Consider the following 14,165-nt stretch of genomic DNA (forward strand, 5'->3'; position numbering starts at 1 on the left):
TGTTCATTTTTTCAGGGGTTTGTACTTCATAACAGATGTGTGGCATTAGCACTGTCAATGCTGCATAGAGGCAGCTGGAGGACAAATAGCTTTCATCACAGCATGCAGCATGCAACTGGAACTATTAAACCAAATTAAGGAAACAACTGCAGCTCGAATTGGTACATTTTCACAGCAGGAGTAATTAAATTTGTGCTTTGATAGAACAGTGGGAATATCCATACTGGTAATTTGTGTGCTGTCTGGCTCTGGTCAAACAAAACAGGAAACATCTGAATAACGACAAGATTGAGGGAGGCAAACACTGATGTTCAAATTAATCATGGTGCGTTTGTAACCAGTGGGAACTAAAAGCCTGGCCTGATGGTGTGTTTGGAAATGAGTTCCATGAGCCCTACTGTTCATGCAGTGCCCCATGACTCCTGGGAAAATGCAGGGTTCACCACGGGAGGGCAACATCCACCCATCACTGCCGTAAGCAGACTGCATCTGGATTTTTAAAAGTGAGCTGAGGAAGCCAGCAGGTCTCTCCCTGCATCATTGACATGGCACACGGATGTCATCAGCAAGTCGTGAATCTTTACAACTTCCCCTCAAGGGCCCAGTTACTTGAGCTAATTTCACGACTAAGTTCCAAATGTCCTCTTAGATCCAAGTTTTCACATTCTCCTAGGACCCTTAACCTGGCCTTGCCTGTATGTCCTGCTGCTTCTAGTTCCCCTGTTACCAGCTGCCTTTTCCCAGCCTTGTCTATTGGTTTCTTCTGCTGCATTACCAAGCCTGGGCTGCTTTCCTCCTCTGATCTCACACCTCTGTGCTGACACTTGTCTTTGCAGGGGCACAGGGCAAGGCTGCCAGGAGCAGTGCACAGCACACAGGCTTTTCTTGCTCCCTCGTGGTCACACTCAGACTGCAGCAGCTGGGGGGGGGCACGCATTCAGGGCTGAACTTTTGACTTGAGGTGCACCAAGTCTGAGTGGATTTTTTTCAGGAATAGGGTTAATCAGAGCTGTGAAGCAACTTTCTTGTTTCTCTACAGACACTTTTTAATACAAATGCATTCTTCCTCTGTCGAGGGAAAAACTTGCTTTTTGATCATTTCTCCATACTGCATGGGGAAAGATGCCTTATAATGTAAACAGTTCCCATCCCAATTATCCAATATGACCAGTTTATGGATAGGATCTTAAGTGGAGCAAATCAAGCAGGTCTTGCTAATCTGCAGGTCTGTTAGTTCTCCCTCTAATATCCAGACATTTGGATATTGGGATGCCTACTTAGCTAATCTAATCTGAGTGGCTCCAGAACCTACCTGGCCTGGATGTCCTTACACAGAGTCTGCACAGGAAAGGGGGCACTGTGGTAGATGCTCTCCTCTGTGGCGGTATGGCAGGACTGTGCATTGCAGTATTAGAAACTGCTGTTACCTAGGCCATGGGGATGGTTATTACACCCTCTGGACTCATCATCATCTGAAAAGCAATGATTCAGTTGTGAGGTTTGGGTCTGGGAGATTAGCCTTGTTTGTCCTCCCTGCACAGAAGTACCTCTCCATGTCACGTCTTGGAGGGTTTCCCAGGAACTCTCTGCCAGGGAACATTTCTCACCATGTTAAAGAGCTAATTAAATGGACTGACAGCATTTGCTTTATAAGCAACTCATCTCTGTGACACAAGAGAGACACTTTGTTAAACTCAAATGACAATGGAGTAAAGCTGTAGTACATTCTCTGTAAGACATGGGCTCTGTCATACCTGTCTGGTGTACATGCACTAGAATTGTGTTCCTTGTGAAATTCCTCCCTGAGCTATTTGGGACCAGTAGTTGTGTTGTGGTGAGGCTCCTGGCTTGCAGCAGCACAGGTACTGAGAGAAACAGGTCTCTGCCAGCTCTCTGTGGTTGGGTGCTCACTGAACATGGGAAAATGCTGGGGGCTGAACCTGAACTATGTCTCAGCTATGCCTGTGCCTTGATATTGATGCTGGTTTGTTTGACTTTCTGGCTTGTCCTCAGTCTTGCCTTATCAAGCTGGACTTGCCTGGTGATCTCGACTTTTCACTGACCCTGGTCACTGTGACTGAACCTGCTCTACTTTTTCTTTGGGTACATTGGAGCCAAGGAGCTCTGGAAGAGAACAGTGGCCAGAAGTCTGAAAAGAGAATTTCAGAGAGCCATTGAAGGAGCCATTAGTCTTTGGCATGGGTGGCTCTCCTGCAGTGTACAAGCAAGAAGGTCTGCTCAAGCAAAAGTAGAGTGAGCAAAAGAAAGATGGGAAACCTCAAGGAAATCAGCACAATCAGATAACTTCATCCCAGGGAGTGGTGGGCACTTGGAACTTTAGTAAGGACATAAAAAAATATATATTAGAATTAGGAAAATAGATGTCAGTATGAGTAATGCTATGATGGACTGCTAAAGACATCAGCTCTGAAGGATGGGGTATTAGCAGAAGCACTCTTTCCCTCCCAGAAAAGTCAAGCAGCTGAGTATCACAGGATTTTAAACACTTCGTGTGTAGTCTAACTCCTTCTTTTTGAAGTAGGGCCCATAAAGGGATACAGTGGTTTTTGTCAAGAAAAGATAATGACTTCTTCAGTATCATCTTCAAAGTATTCCAATGTAATGGCTAAAGAAGGAGCAGCAATTAGAAACTTCCTCCTCTGCATGAACCAGCTGTGCTGCCAAGGATGATATATTCCATTCTCTAGATTGCAATATATAGTGTCATTCTCAAATCCATGGGGGAGAAAAAAATCTATTAAGAACTGCTACACTTAAAGTCTCCATCTATCTGCAGACTCCTCCTAAATCAAAGTCTGCTGAAACCTGGGAAGTGTCTTTGAGGAACTGTGACTTTATGCTTGCCCTGTTCTTATAATTATTTTTTTAAGAGACAGGATATGGGATCATTTGGTCTAATGTGGAATTATAACTATGTTGAGACAAGCTCTTCAAACTTTGTGGTATGCATAAAACTAGCTGAAGTAAAGAGCAAGGAGTAACTGGTTAACACTGGTGAACTGGCAGATTGTTTCTGATTCTCACAAGGCAATTGTCAAAACTATGAAGCTGTCTAAGACTTTTGAAGATGTACATCCAAGACTTATAGATGTACCTCTTTTCCTGGAACACAGTCCAAAGTTACAGAAAGAGTACATCCTACCATAGCCTAATTTCTGTGAGAAAAAAGAATAATTTTATATTTGGGTCAATCTTGTACAAGTTCAATAACAAAAAGTTGAACCCATTAAAATTTATAGAAATGCCACTGAAGCAGCATTGCTTTCTCTTTTTAAATATTTTGACTAGTTGAATAATTAATGAATGGTCTTGAAAAGATTTCCTTGAATTCACATTTAATTTGAAATTATTTGGTTTTAAAAGAAAAATAAGTATAACTCAAATATTTTAAAATCTGGTTTGAATTTAGAGATTTTGTGATTTCTGATGCAGTATGGTGCCTTTTTATACCATGTGAAGAAAATCATCTGTTTCTCTAAAATGCATAAGTAGGCTGATTCCTAAAAAAAATTCATTTGTCTTTTCACTCCAGATCATGAGGGGATGGTTTCCCTGCTGGCACAAACAGAGCCCATGTACACAGGGAACTATCTAGTGTCACCTCAGCTGCTCTGATCTCAGGGCATCAGGGTCTCACACTGTCTCAGTTTCAAGATTTGATTTATGTGCCTCATGGCACCTAGTTCTCAAAGTATCATTAAAAAAACTGCCCAACATTAAAATTGCTGAGTTCTCACTCTCTAAACTGAACTGTCTCCTGGTGAAATTCTCTACCAGCTGCTGGCACTCATCACTCACTGACTGTTCTCATCACTCAGATCACAAGCGAGAAGTGCTCTGCAATCTCCTGACCATTCCCCCACGTGTGCACCACTCACTCCCCAGCTGCCTGCTGCCAGGTGTGTGTACCCAAAACCCACTGGCAGGAGCTGATGGTCCCCACCCTCAGCTGGGTTTTCCAATGAAAATAATGCTTCTCCAAGGACCCCTGAATCATATCTTGATGTGCTCACCCCAGTGGTCATGGATTCTCCCGGCTCTCTGCTGCACTTTGAATTTGAGTCTTGCTCTGAGCTGACGTTAGCTGGTTTCTGTTTTCCACATCCAGCTACTGTGCTGGCTGGCATTTTGCAAGTGCCTTGACTAGACAGTTAGATATGAGGTCTTCTCATTAACGCGTCCGCTGTAATTGGAGGAAGGCCAAAGGCTGGGAAAGGCAAGTTTCCAGCACTGCCTTTGATTTAAGGGCAGCACTAATAGTTAAGGTTAAGTGAGTGCAGGTGCTAGTGATTGGGAGTGAGCACAGGGGGACAGAAGGTGATGTACAGTGAGCAGTGGGGAAGAAGAAGGGACTGAAATGACTGAAAATCCACTTAGGAAACATCCTTAGCTGAGTAACTTCAACACAAGGTTGCAGTGGTACATCCTCTTAACACTTGCTATATGCTGCCTTGCTTTTCAGCTACATTGACTCACTCCTAAGAAAAGCTACTGCTACAAATCCCATGGGAGCTCTATTTTTGACTCCCCAGGGTCTGGGTCAAGCTCTCTCTCTTGCTATTTCATGCAGGGATCATGCGAGTGCCCAGGAGATGGACAGATCATCACAGCCTTTCCTTCTTTTCCTTGACAAAGAACTTTTGCAGCAATTTCTTCTCTTTTGCTAATATAGAAAGTATGGTACCTCCAGCTCCTGATTGTTTAGGAAGAGCAGAGAACAGAAGATGTACCTATTCCAAAACTGAGCAGTGAGCATTAATGCTTTTGAGTAGAAGGGCAGAAGTTAACAGGGACAACAAAGTTCAGAGACTGTTGCCGTGATTTCATTCCTTGGCTGAAGCTAAGTATGAGAGAAGATGAAACTCAGTTCTGGAGGGAGCACTTTAGAGCTGGTGGAAAACAGGTCATGTTACTAAGGCCCAGGCAAATCTGGATTCCTGAGGCAGGAGTTATAGTGGGCATGGGTGTCTTAATCTTTGGCACACTCCCAGCACTGGAAGCTTCAGCTACTGCAATGCAGCAGTGTGAGCATCCAAGGCACCGAGATGTGGCAGTGAGAATTCTTGTAGTGAAACAGTCCCTTTAAGGTAATGCAAAAGCAGATCATACCTTGCTCCAAGAAATTACTCTGCAGATAAAGCAGAATGGGGACAGGACCACGCACCACCAGTAGTTAGTGTGGGAATATAATCCTTTCTTCCAGATCTAACTGTAGCCTCTGACCCAGGTCATTAAAGGATGTCAGGCCAGCTCCTATGAAGGTTTAAGCAGTGCCACAGATGAGATAGCAGGAGCCCTGTTGAGCACACGGAGGGTAATTCAGTGGATCTGGTGTCCTGATTGTCCACATCAGAGACCTGGTCCTGTTGGCTTCTGCTCTGTGTGCCAGGACTTCTGGGGAAGTCAGGACCGGAGTGACCCGTAACAGTGCACACCCAGGCTGTGCTCCATCAGGGAAGAGAAATACAGAAAGGGTGTGCAGGATGTCATTTATACATACCCCGGTTTACATACTACCACAGTTTACCAGCTTCTAATCTAATGCTGAATTTATCTAGTGTTCAATTTACTCACCTACAGTAAACATGTACATTTATCTTCTCTGCATACTAACGTAACTAAATCTTGGGGCAAAACTGTAGGCCTGAAAATTGAGAAGGTTTGAGAAGGCTATAAACCCTTTTCTTAGCAACTATTCTCAGTTATTCCCATATCACTAGCCTAGTGACAGCACTATAAGGAAAGAAAATGTGTGAGTGTGAAGAAAATCCAATAAATTCTTCTTGTCTGAGGCTGTGAAGTCTGTCTCAAGACATTTATTGCCTGATTTTCTGTTTTTAAATGCTTCCTTCCAGCCCCATGACACAGGCAAGAAATTGTCTGCTCTAGTGACTCCCCAGATATGACAGGTATGCTGGTGTTTGCCTGATAAACTATACAGAAGGGTGAGATTTACTCCTCTAATCTAAGCAATATATGTCTACATAAGCTCTTCCCTTGCCTGCAGCCTGCCAGGTAGTAGCCGGTGCCTCCTAATTGCAAGAAAATTATGTCAATAAAATGGTGAGCAGATTTATCTCTGAAGTCATGAGGGAGATTTGCAAAGCAACAGCTTTGTGGACAGCATGGAAATTTCTTCTAGTATCCCATGAGACCCCAGAATAAAGGGAAGAGTTGGAAAAAGGAGCAGAGCAGTATCCAACCTTAAGTGAGTCAGCTTTGCAAATGCTTTGGTTTTGCTTTTGGTAAGGAAAGGTTCCTCTCCTCTACCAAAGAGTTTCTAATTTCTCTTTCTTTTCCTTTATTATCTAATTACCTATGGGAAAATAGCAGTTTCCCCATGCTATTTTCCTCAAACCTTAAGAAGAATCTGAAAATTTAGAAGCACGGATGCAAAATCCAACCTAATCCAACCTGAGCATCGGTCCTGACTTGTTAGTCTCCCCTGCATAATTCTAACATAAGGATGATACCCAGCCATCCTCTACTTGCTAGCAAGAGCCACTAAACAGCAACAGTAAAATCTGTATCAGAGCTTGGAGAAATGAGTAGCCATGTCAAAAACTGGAAACACAGGAAACAGGATCCAGGTCCATACAGACATTATTGCCCTGACTTTCCCTAACATGAGGTAAGAAGGGAATGAGTGGAAAGGAAAATGAGCAGTCAAGATCAGGACTTGAAATTCTCTGGTAACTCTGGAAGAACAGTGACCATGTCTAATGATTAAAGAGACCTGAAATCAGGATTCCTAAAATATTGTTTCCAGCCTGGTGGGTGACCCAAGTTGTAGCTCAAGACCTTCCTTTGTATCCAAAGTGCTTATCAGTGAGGTTTCCACTCATTGAACCAAACAGATTTGTGGTGGAGGTGGCAAGCTACCCCCTTGAGGTGCCACCATTCCTTCCACCAGTGTCACTTGGCAGCCCCCACACACCACATGCCATAAACTCATCTCTCTCCTGTCACAGAAAGAAAGGAAAGGACAGGGGCATCCTGTTACAGCCAGGTCTCTGGCAGCCCTATCCAATTCCTGACATGCCCTTGTGTAGCCAGGAACCAGTGGGAGGGTGGCAGGCTGCTCAGGGGTAGGGCAGAATGACAGCCTATCGTGGCTCCCACTTCATCCCCAGATTTCCATTATGGAGCAGTACAAAAGAGATCACAATCAGTTCAGCAGTTCCTGGGGCAGCCCAGGAGCAGTAAACTCAGAGACCGGCAATGGATACCTTCAAAGACATGCAGAGAATCACCAGGAGGTCCAGCTTCCCTCTGCACTCACCTCCTCCGGTGCTGGGAATAGAAGCCGCCCAACTCGCCTGCTAGTCCCCTCCTACCCCACTACCAGCAGTACCCAAACAGCAGCGGCTCTTTGTGCTAGTGTCCTCTTACATTTCCAGCTGAGGGATAAACAGTCCTGATGGGATAAAGGCACTGCAGCCTTCTCTGAAATACTCTGAGCAGTATGGATGTGAGAGAGGGGAACCTGAGGACACGAGTGCATGATGGTTCTTGCTACAGTCCCCAGATCAGTGGTGCAAGGAGGTGAACTGATCCAAACGAGTGGCACCTCTTCCAAATCAGCAAAAGGAGCCACTGAGTTGTACAGGGAGTGCCCTGTGCTGCTTCTTGAGAATATAAAGTCTTCCAGGGTTTGGTATAAAGGGATAGTTCTTTTGCACCAGGATGGCCCCAGCAAGGGGAAAAAGTGGATGGGCAAGTGATACAGAAACAGGACTGAAAGAGTGAGAAAGATTGAAAAAAATGCAAGAAAGGGAGGGAAAATAAACTGTGCCACAGAAGGAAAATTCCTGAATGTTCTTCAAAACTGAAGGAGGAAAAGGGTCCCTTCCTTTCTTTCAGTGTAAGAGATGTTAGTCCAGCAGCATGAGCACTGTAATTTTACCAAAGCCTCATATCCATGGAGCAGTTCTCACCACTCACCTGGGATAATCTGTACCTCTGAGGATAGCACAGCTATTCCTATCATGCCTCCATGATATATGTGGCTGTATGTAACAATGCTGAGTCCTGGACTAGGACAGGCGTGTGTCTGTCTGTAGTTTGATCCATTATGTAAATCTGGTGTATTGTAAAATTCCTGCACTTAATGTGTATTGTCCAGTTCAAAGGCATGGAGGTCTACCATTTGCTCATTTTGTACACTTCCAGGGCTTTGGACAGGTAAACAAATTCACACCTCAGGGAATTGACCTGTAGGCAACAAAGGGCTTATCAATCATAAAGTATGAACAATTAAATGCCTTTTGGTTTCTTCCAAGAGGGCTCAGCAGCCAAAAGTCATGAAACAGCTGCAGAAAGGGGTGCAGAGTAAAGCAGAGAGAGGCTCTGCTGAAGGAATTGTCAGGAGTTATGCCTGTCCAGGATGCCCTTAGGGAAGACAATTGTGAGTTAGCTCTGCATTTGGCAATCTCTGTGAGATTTACTGTCCTGAAGAGGAAGATAAAATAATATCTCAAGGCAAATGTCAGCTGCAGCAACTGTTAGTGACACAACAAGGGGATGTGAAAGCTGCCACTTTTTCTCCACCTGAATTTGGAAAGAGCAGATTCAGCAGATGTCAGCCAATGCCTGGACATTTCTGTCCTTGCTCTGCTTCCATCACCTACTCCACCAGCAGAAGGGAAGACAACCAGCTGTGCCAGGCACTGGGCAACACTGGGGTCAAGGACACAGTTCAAACAGAAGTTTGAAGACATCTGCACCACCTCTAATCATGGTAACATGACTGCTTTGCTTGAGGCCAGCTCTGTATATCTAGATGTCAGGTACACACTTAAAAAAACCCAGTGTTTTACCACAGAAGATGTATTTTCTCCTGAGCACCTCACTTAAATAAGTCTGTTCAGTCATGAATAATTTTTCCAGCTATCCACTAAGAAATATGTCAACAAAGTACAGGTGGAAGTTGCACTCTGAGTTAGCACACAGAAGGTGGCTACCAGGGAAGCTGGAGTCTGGTGTGAGTCTACCCTGAGCCAGAGGTGCCAGCCAGAGACACGAGTCCTTGGTGGGGGGCAGCTTGTAAACAGCAAAGAGGGTTACAAGTGCAATTAGTCTGTGTGACAGCCGTGACTGCCTTCTGTCACCACCCCGGGCCAGGCCAAATCCCCTTTCCTCCCTCTCTGGCACAAAGCTGAGCCAAGGCACAGGGGTTATAAACATGCCCAGCTGCCTGTCAGCCCAGGGGAAAGAAAATAAATGCACCACAGCAACAGGCAGACCTGTATATGGGCAAGCCCAGATTATTGGCTGGTGCTCCTGGCTGTCAGACCTCGGTGCATCCTAAGTAGGGAAGTCTAGGATGCTGGCTGCTATCAGCCATTAGAGGATTTAGTAGTGGTCACTTCTCTTCTTGTGGTCAGCGCAACAGAGATACAACAGCACAGCACAAGGGGAACTAAAGTTACAGCATGGGTAGCAAGGTACTGTGCAAGCTATGGGATGTGAAAAACACCAAGGCAGTTCCTTTGATCTTCCTATCTAAGATACTTCCCTCTGGTTTCTGCATCTCCACCCAGGGATGCAGGATAGAAGTAAAAAAAAGGCTAAAAGCTGAAACTCCATGTCAGGGACCAGGTATCTTGTGCTCACTTTCAATCCTGCAACTCTTTGGCATGACAATGGCATTTTATGATTTCTCATGACTTCTCAGCTACAGGCAACTCTAGAAGACATTAGCTGGGTTGAAGTTGTCACCAACATGCCCCTACATGAGTAAGAATTAAAGGTAACAGATTTCACCATTTTTATTCCCTAGCTACTTTCTCTTCCTATCCCTGTGCTCAGGAGAGTTGCTCAGAACAGGACCATGTTTTATGGTTTTTAATAAAGCTCTGGCCTGCTTTTTCTTTGAAGTGAAAGTCAAAACTCAAGAATAAGGAGTGTGGGAGGAGTTAGGCTCACATGTCATGCAGTGCTGCATCTGCCCTATCATATTCCCTGGCCTGAGATGCTTTCCCCCACTCATTGTTTGTACCTGATGCTCAGTCCTTTCGCAGTCTCAAGACCTGACACTTGTGTGCAGAGTGGGAAGAGTCACACAGAGTGGTCAGCATGTGGTCTTGTTCAGCGAATGCTGGGGAATACCACCCTTCTTAAGAAACTGATTCATTCACAGTAATGATACTTAAGGGACTTTAAGTGGGAAGGGATGGAAGTAACATAGTGTTGGAATCGACAAAGCAGAAGGAAAATTATATGCAAGCTTCTAGAAATTACTCCAGAAGCCTAACTGCTAAATCCCTGAAGGCTGGGTGTTTATCCTGCCTTTAGTCACTGCTCCACCTTCCAATAGAGTGACTTGCATTATTCTTCCTGTAGAAAGAGGAGATGACATTGCCTCCCCTATGCAATTTGGTCCTACCCTGCCTTTTGTCCTGAGTCCAGCCAGCATCACAACACAGTCTCCGTGTTGGGGACACGGCTGACCTGTGTTAGTCCAAATAATTTGCCTACAGTCTCTCTTTAGCATTCAGTATTTAAGTCTAAGATGACTCATCTGGGGCACTGCTTAACTGTTATCACGACTTGGATCATCACTTTCAAATCAGCCTGAATTTTCACATCTGTCTAGCAAACAGCTTTCACTCTCACTTCTTCCTAACAACACTTCCTAACTGGGAGAAGAGTTAAAATCAAACTATCTGTTCTCTTAACAGACCCAGGCTCAACCCAACACCCTTCTGCCTGCAGTGCTGGCCCATACTTTCTCTACACCCTGCAGTCTCTGATCTGCACGACATTCCCTGGGCTGCTGCTGAGTGTAACTATTGAGGAGCCATGTGGACTGTACACTGCAGAAGTGGAAACAGAATCCATAGTGAGGTGGACAAGGGGGACCCAGAAATATAGAGCATACATCCCACCAAAAGCCATGGGATCCATGCTCCCAGTCCATGCCTGCAGTGTGCTGCAGGCATCAGGGCACCTGGGCCTGGATTCACACTTCTTGGACTGGCAGCCAGAACTCACATAGTGTGGTGAGCTGGGTAATTACCCGATTTATCCCTGCATTCCATCCCAGAGAGGAGCAAAGTACCACGTTTTTCCCTCCTCTTCAGAGCCACCTGATGCCACTTTGGGGATGACACCAGATCCACCCCATCCCTCATGCCTATATGAGCTGAGATGTTGCCCTTTACAGTGCTGGGCACCTGGCCAGCCCTCCTGCAGCCGGAGGCTGGGCGTGCAAAGGGCTGGCGTGTTTGCTCCCTTCCATTCAGTCTCTCCCAACAGCTGCTCTGAGAGCAATGGGGGCAACCAGATCCTTTTCCAGACCCCCTGCGTCTTTGCCAGGTCTGTTTATCCATTGATTCAAGAAATCCAGCTGCAATTATGAACAAGCTACTGAGAAAAGAAGCCTAAGTTGGGGACTTGGCTCAGGGCAGAGCTTTTTGCCACTGTGCTCAAATCTGTGCTTGCTTCACCGCAGCCCTGTCCCCACCACCATCACATGCATGATGCAGTCACAGTGCTGATTTCATCACTTCACTATGCATCACACAACTTTCTGGGAGCAGAAACCCCTTCTACCAAAGTCTCAAGGCTCTGTGACAAAGCAGACAGAGAAACAAACCTGGTAATTGCGGCTTCTCACTGCCATTAGCCTGTCACATTGCCTTTGTGAGGCAGCACTGAATCCCTGATCCTCATTGGCATCATTGGCTCCTGCAAAAAACCAGCCTGGGACCCGATGGCATGGGGCGACTTGATCTGTGTCTCCAAAGATGTCAGTGTTTCATCAGTTCAGGTTTACTTTAATTTGGAATAAGTCCTAAAATCTTGCTAACCCTTTCTTGTCAAGTCAGTTTTGCATTAGGCACACAGCTTTGCTGACTGAGACCATGCTGAGCAATTCCAAAGGAGAGACATTTGGGAGCTCTAAACCTCCTTAGCTACAACACAGAGTGTCTTCAAAATAAAAAATGTTGTGGAATCACAGCATGGTTGATACCAGACAGGATATATGAAGATTGCCTACACCAATCTCAAAAGAGACACAGCTAGAGAAAGTTTACCAGAGCCTTGTGCAATCATCTTTAGAACTTCTCCAAAGCCATAGACATGCAACCAATGTAACAAAGTTTGTCCACCATCACCAGAAAGCCACTTTTCTTTTGTTTAAATGCCTCCCCTCTCACAATTTATACCTGTGCCTGGAAGTATAAAGAGGTATAAGATCCACCCTGACTCTTCCCTCTATGCTGAACATTCCCCATTCTTTCAGCCTCTGCTCATACGATGGTTTCTTTCAGTAGGCAAGAACCTCACTACTGGAGTGTTTGGCTTCAACCTCTCATGGTTGCTCTTGGATCATTCTCAAATTGAAATAGGTCATTAGTAGGTGGTATTTTCTCCTCAGTATTGTAAACCATAATCAATTCACCATACAGTCTTCCTATTTTAGTTCACCTTGTTAGTTTCTTTAAGGCTTTCTAACAGCTTTAAAACACAGTCCCACCATGTTCTTTTCTGAACTGTCTCCAGTTTTCCAGCTTGCCTGTAGTTGAGGCACCATACCCAGGAGGTATCAAATACTGATCACTCATTCCTACTTCCCACACTCATCTTTAGGCTAGCAGGAATCTTGTAGGCTGTTTCACCCCTACTCTCTGCCCCTCTTTAGCCATGCAAGGAGCCCATTCGCCTTTTTTAACAGGACAACGCAGTAAGAATGCATGTAATCTTGTGTATCCTCTGTGACTTGGCAAGTTTTTAGGGGTCCTTTTGTAAGGATGGCATTTATTCCTATGTGTTTCTACCTAAATATGTTTCTCCTACCTGTAAGAAAATGTTTTTTGTTTAAATATACTTATCAAGTTACCCAGATCTCTTTGACTAGCCTCTTCCTCTTGCTACCACCCTATTCATGCTTGTGTCACCTGTTTTACCTGCTTTGCACTTTCTTTAAAATCATGGCTGGAAATGTTAACCAGTTTTCATTTAACAAGTGTTCCCTGCTGAAACCGAACAGAATAGAGCATTCCAAGCAGACAAGTATTTCTTCTGCCTATTGAAAGTTCTCAATCCACTTGATCTATATTTTATGGACTTTGCATAGTGCATTTTCTGAACCAATACAACATGCCATAATTCTCTTTTTATCAATAGGTCATGCCTTACAAAAACTCTGTACCATAATGCTATGAATTTACTGTATCAAACAAGATTTTATTATAAAATTGAATGTCTCATTCCAAAAAGCCACATTCCTGTTCTGTAATTCTCCATTAGCAAGCATCTGTGACAAATTTTCCATTATTTTTTACTGGATAGTTGCTAGCTACCTGGCCTTTAGATCTACTGGTCTTAAGGGTTCTCCACTTTAAATACAGGAACTGCGTTGGCACCTTAACACTCCTCTGCTATTCCTACAGTAATTGAAGAGTAATTAAAGCCAAATCTCAGCAGGCTGGAGTTGAGCAGCATTTATTTTGATTTACAGTAATGAAAGATTCTAAGAGATGGAAGTAAGCAGAAGAAAACTGTATCTTGGACAGTGTGAGCATAATGCTGTTTGGTAAGGTAGGTTGGGGAGTTGGAAGGAAGACTCGAGGCCTAAGTGATGTAGGGAGCAGGAACAGTACAAAATAGTAGTACAGAGGTAATGTTGCTGAGAGAGGAAGGTTGCTGATCAAGGGGTGTTTACCAGGTGATGGGTAGTACTAGCAGAGAAGTTCAGTAATGCTAAAATGCCAGTGGGTGAGAAGAAGCTGGAAACAAAAAGCTGGAGGTTGGGGAAGCATAGAAGAAAGTGTGCATGCAGAAAAGGGTCTGACATGAAAAAAAAAAAAAAAAGCTACACTATACTACACTAGAAAGTGTAGTGCTGGTACACTCCATTTTTAGAAGTTACGAAGCCCCTGAGAGTGGAAAACAACCAGTGAATGTTTCCAGCAAAAGACCAGGTTAAATGCAGGAAGGGATTATTATCAACAGCAAAATTCTGGGGATTGAAAACAGGTAGAAAAGTAAAAAGGGTTACTAACCCCTAATTTCTTCTTCGCTACTCCTTTTCAGGATCAAAATGTGCACCTAGGAGGATATCATTAAGAGAAGTGTGTGTCTAGGGAAGGGTTAAAGAAGTGACAGGAAAGGGGAAAAGGAAGGTCTTCTAGAGG

The sequence above is a fragment of the Chamaea fasciata genome, unplaced genomic scaffold (assembly GCF_029207755.1).
Source record: "Chamaea fasciata isolate MVZ Bird 193981 ecotype frontalis unplaced genomic scaffold, bChaFas1.0.hap1 SCAF_1, whole genome shotgun sequence".
NCBI classification, from domain to species: Eukaryota; Metazoa; Chordata; class Aves; order Passeriformes; family Sylviidae; genus Chamaea; species Chamaea fasciata.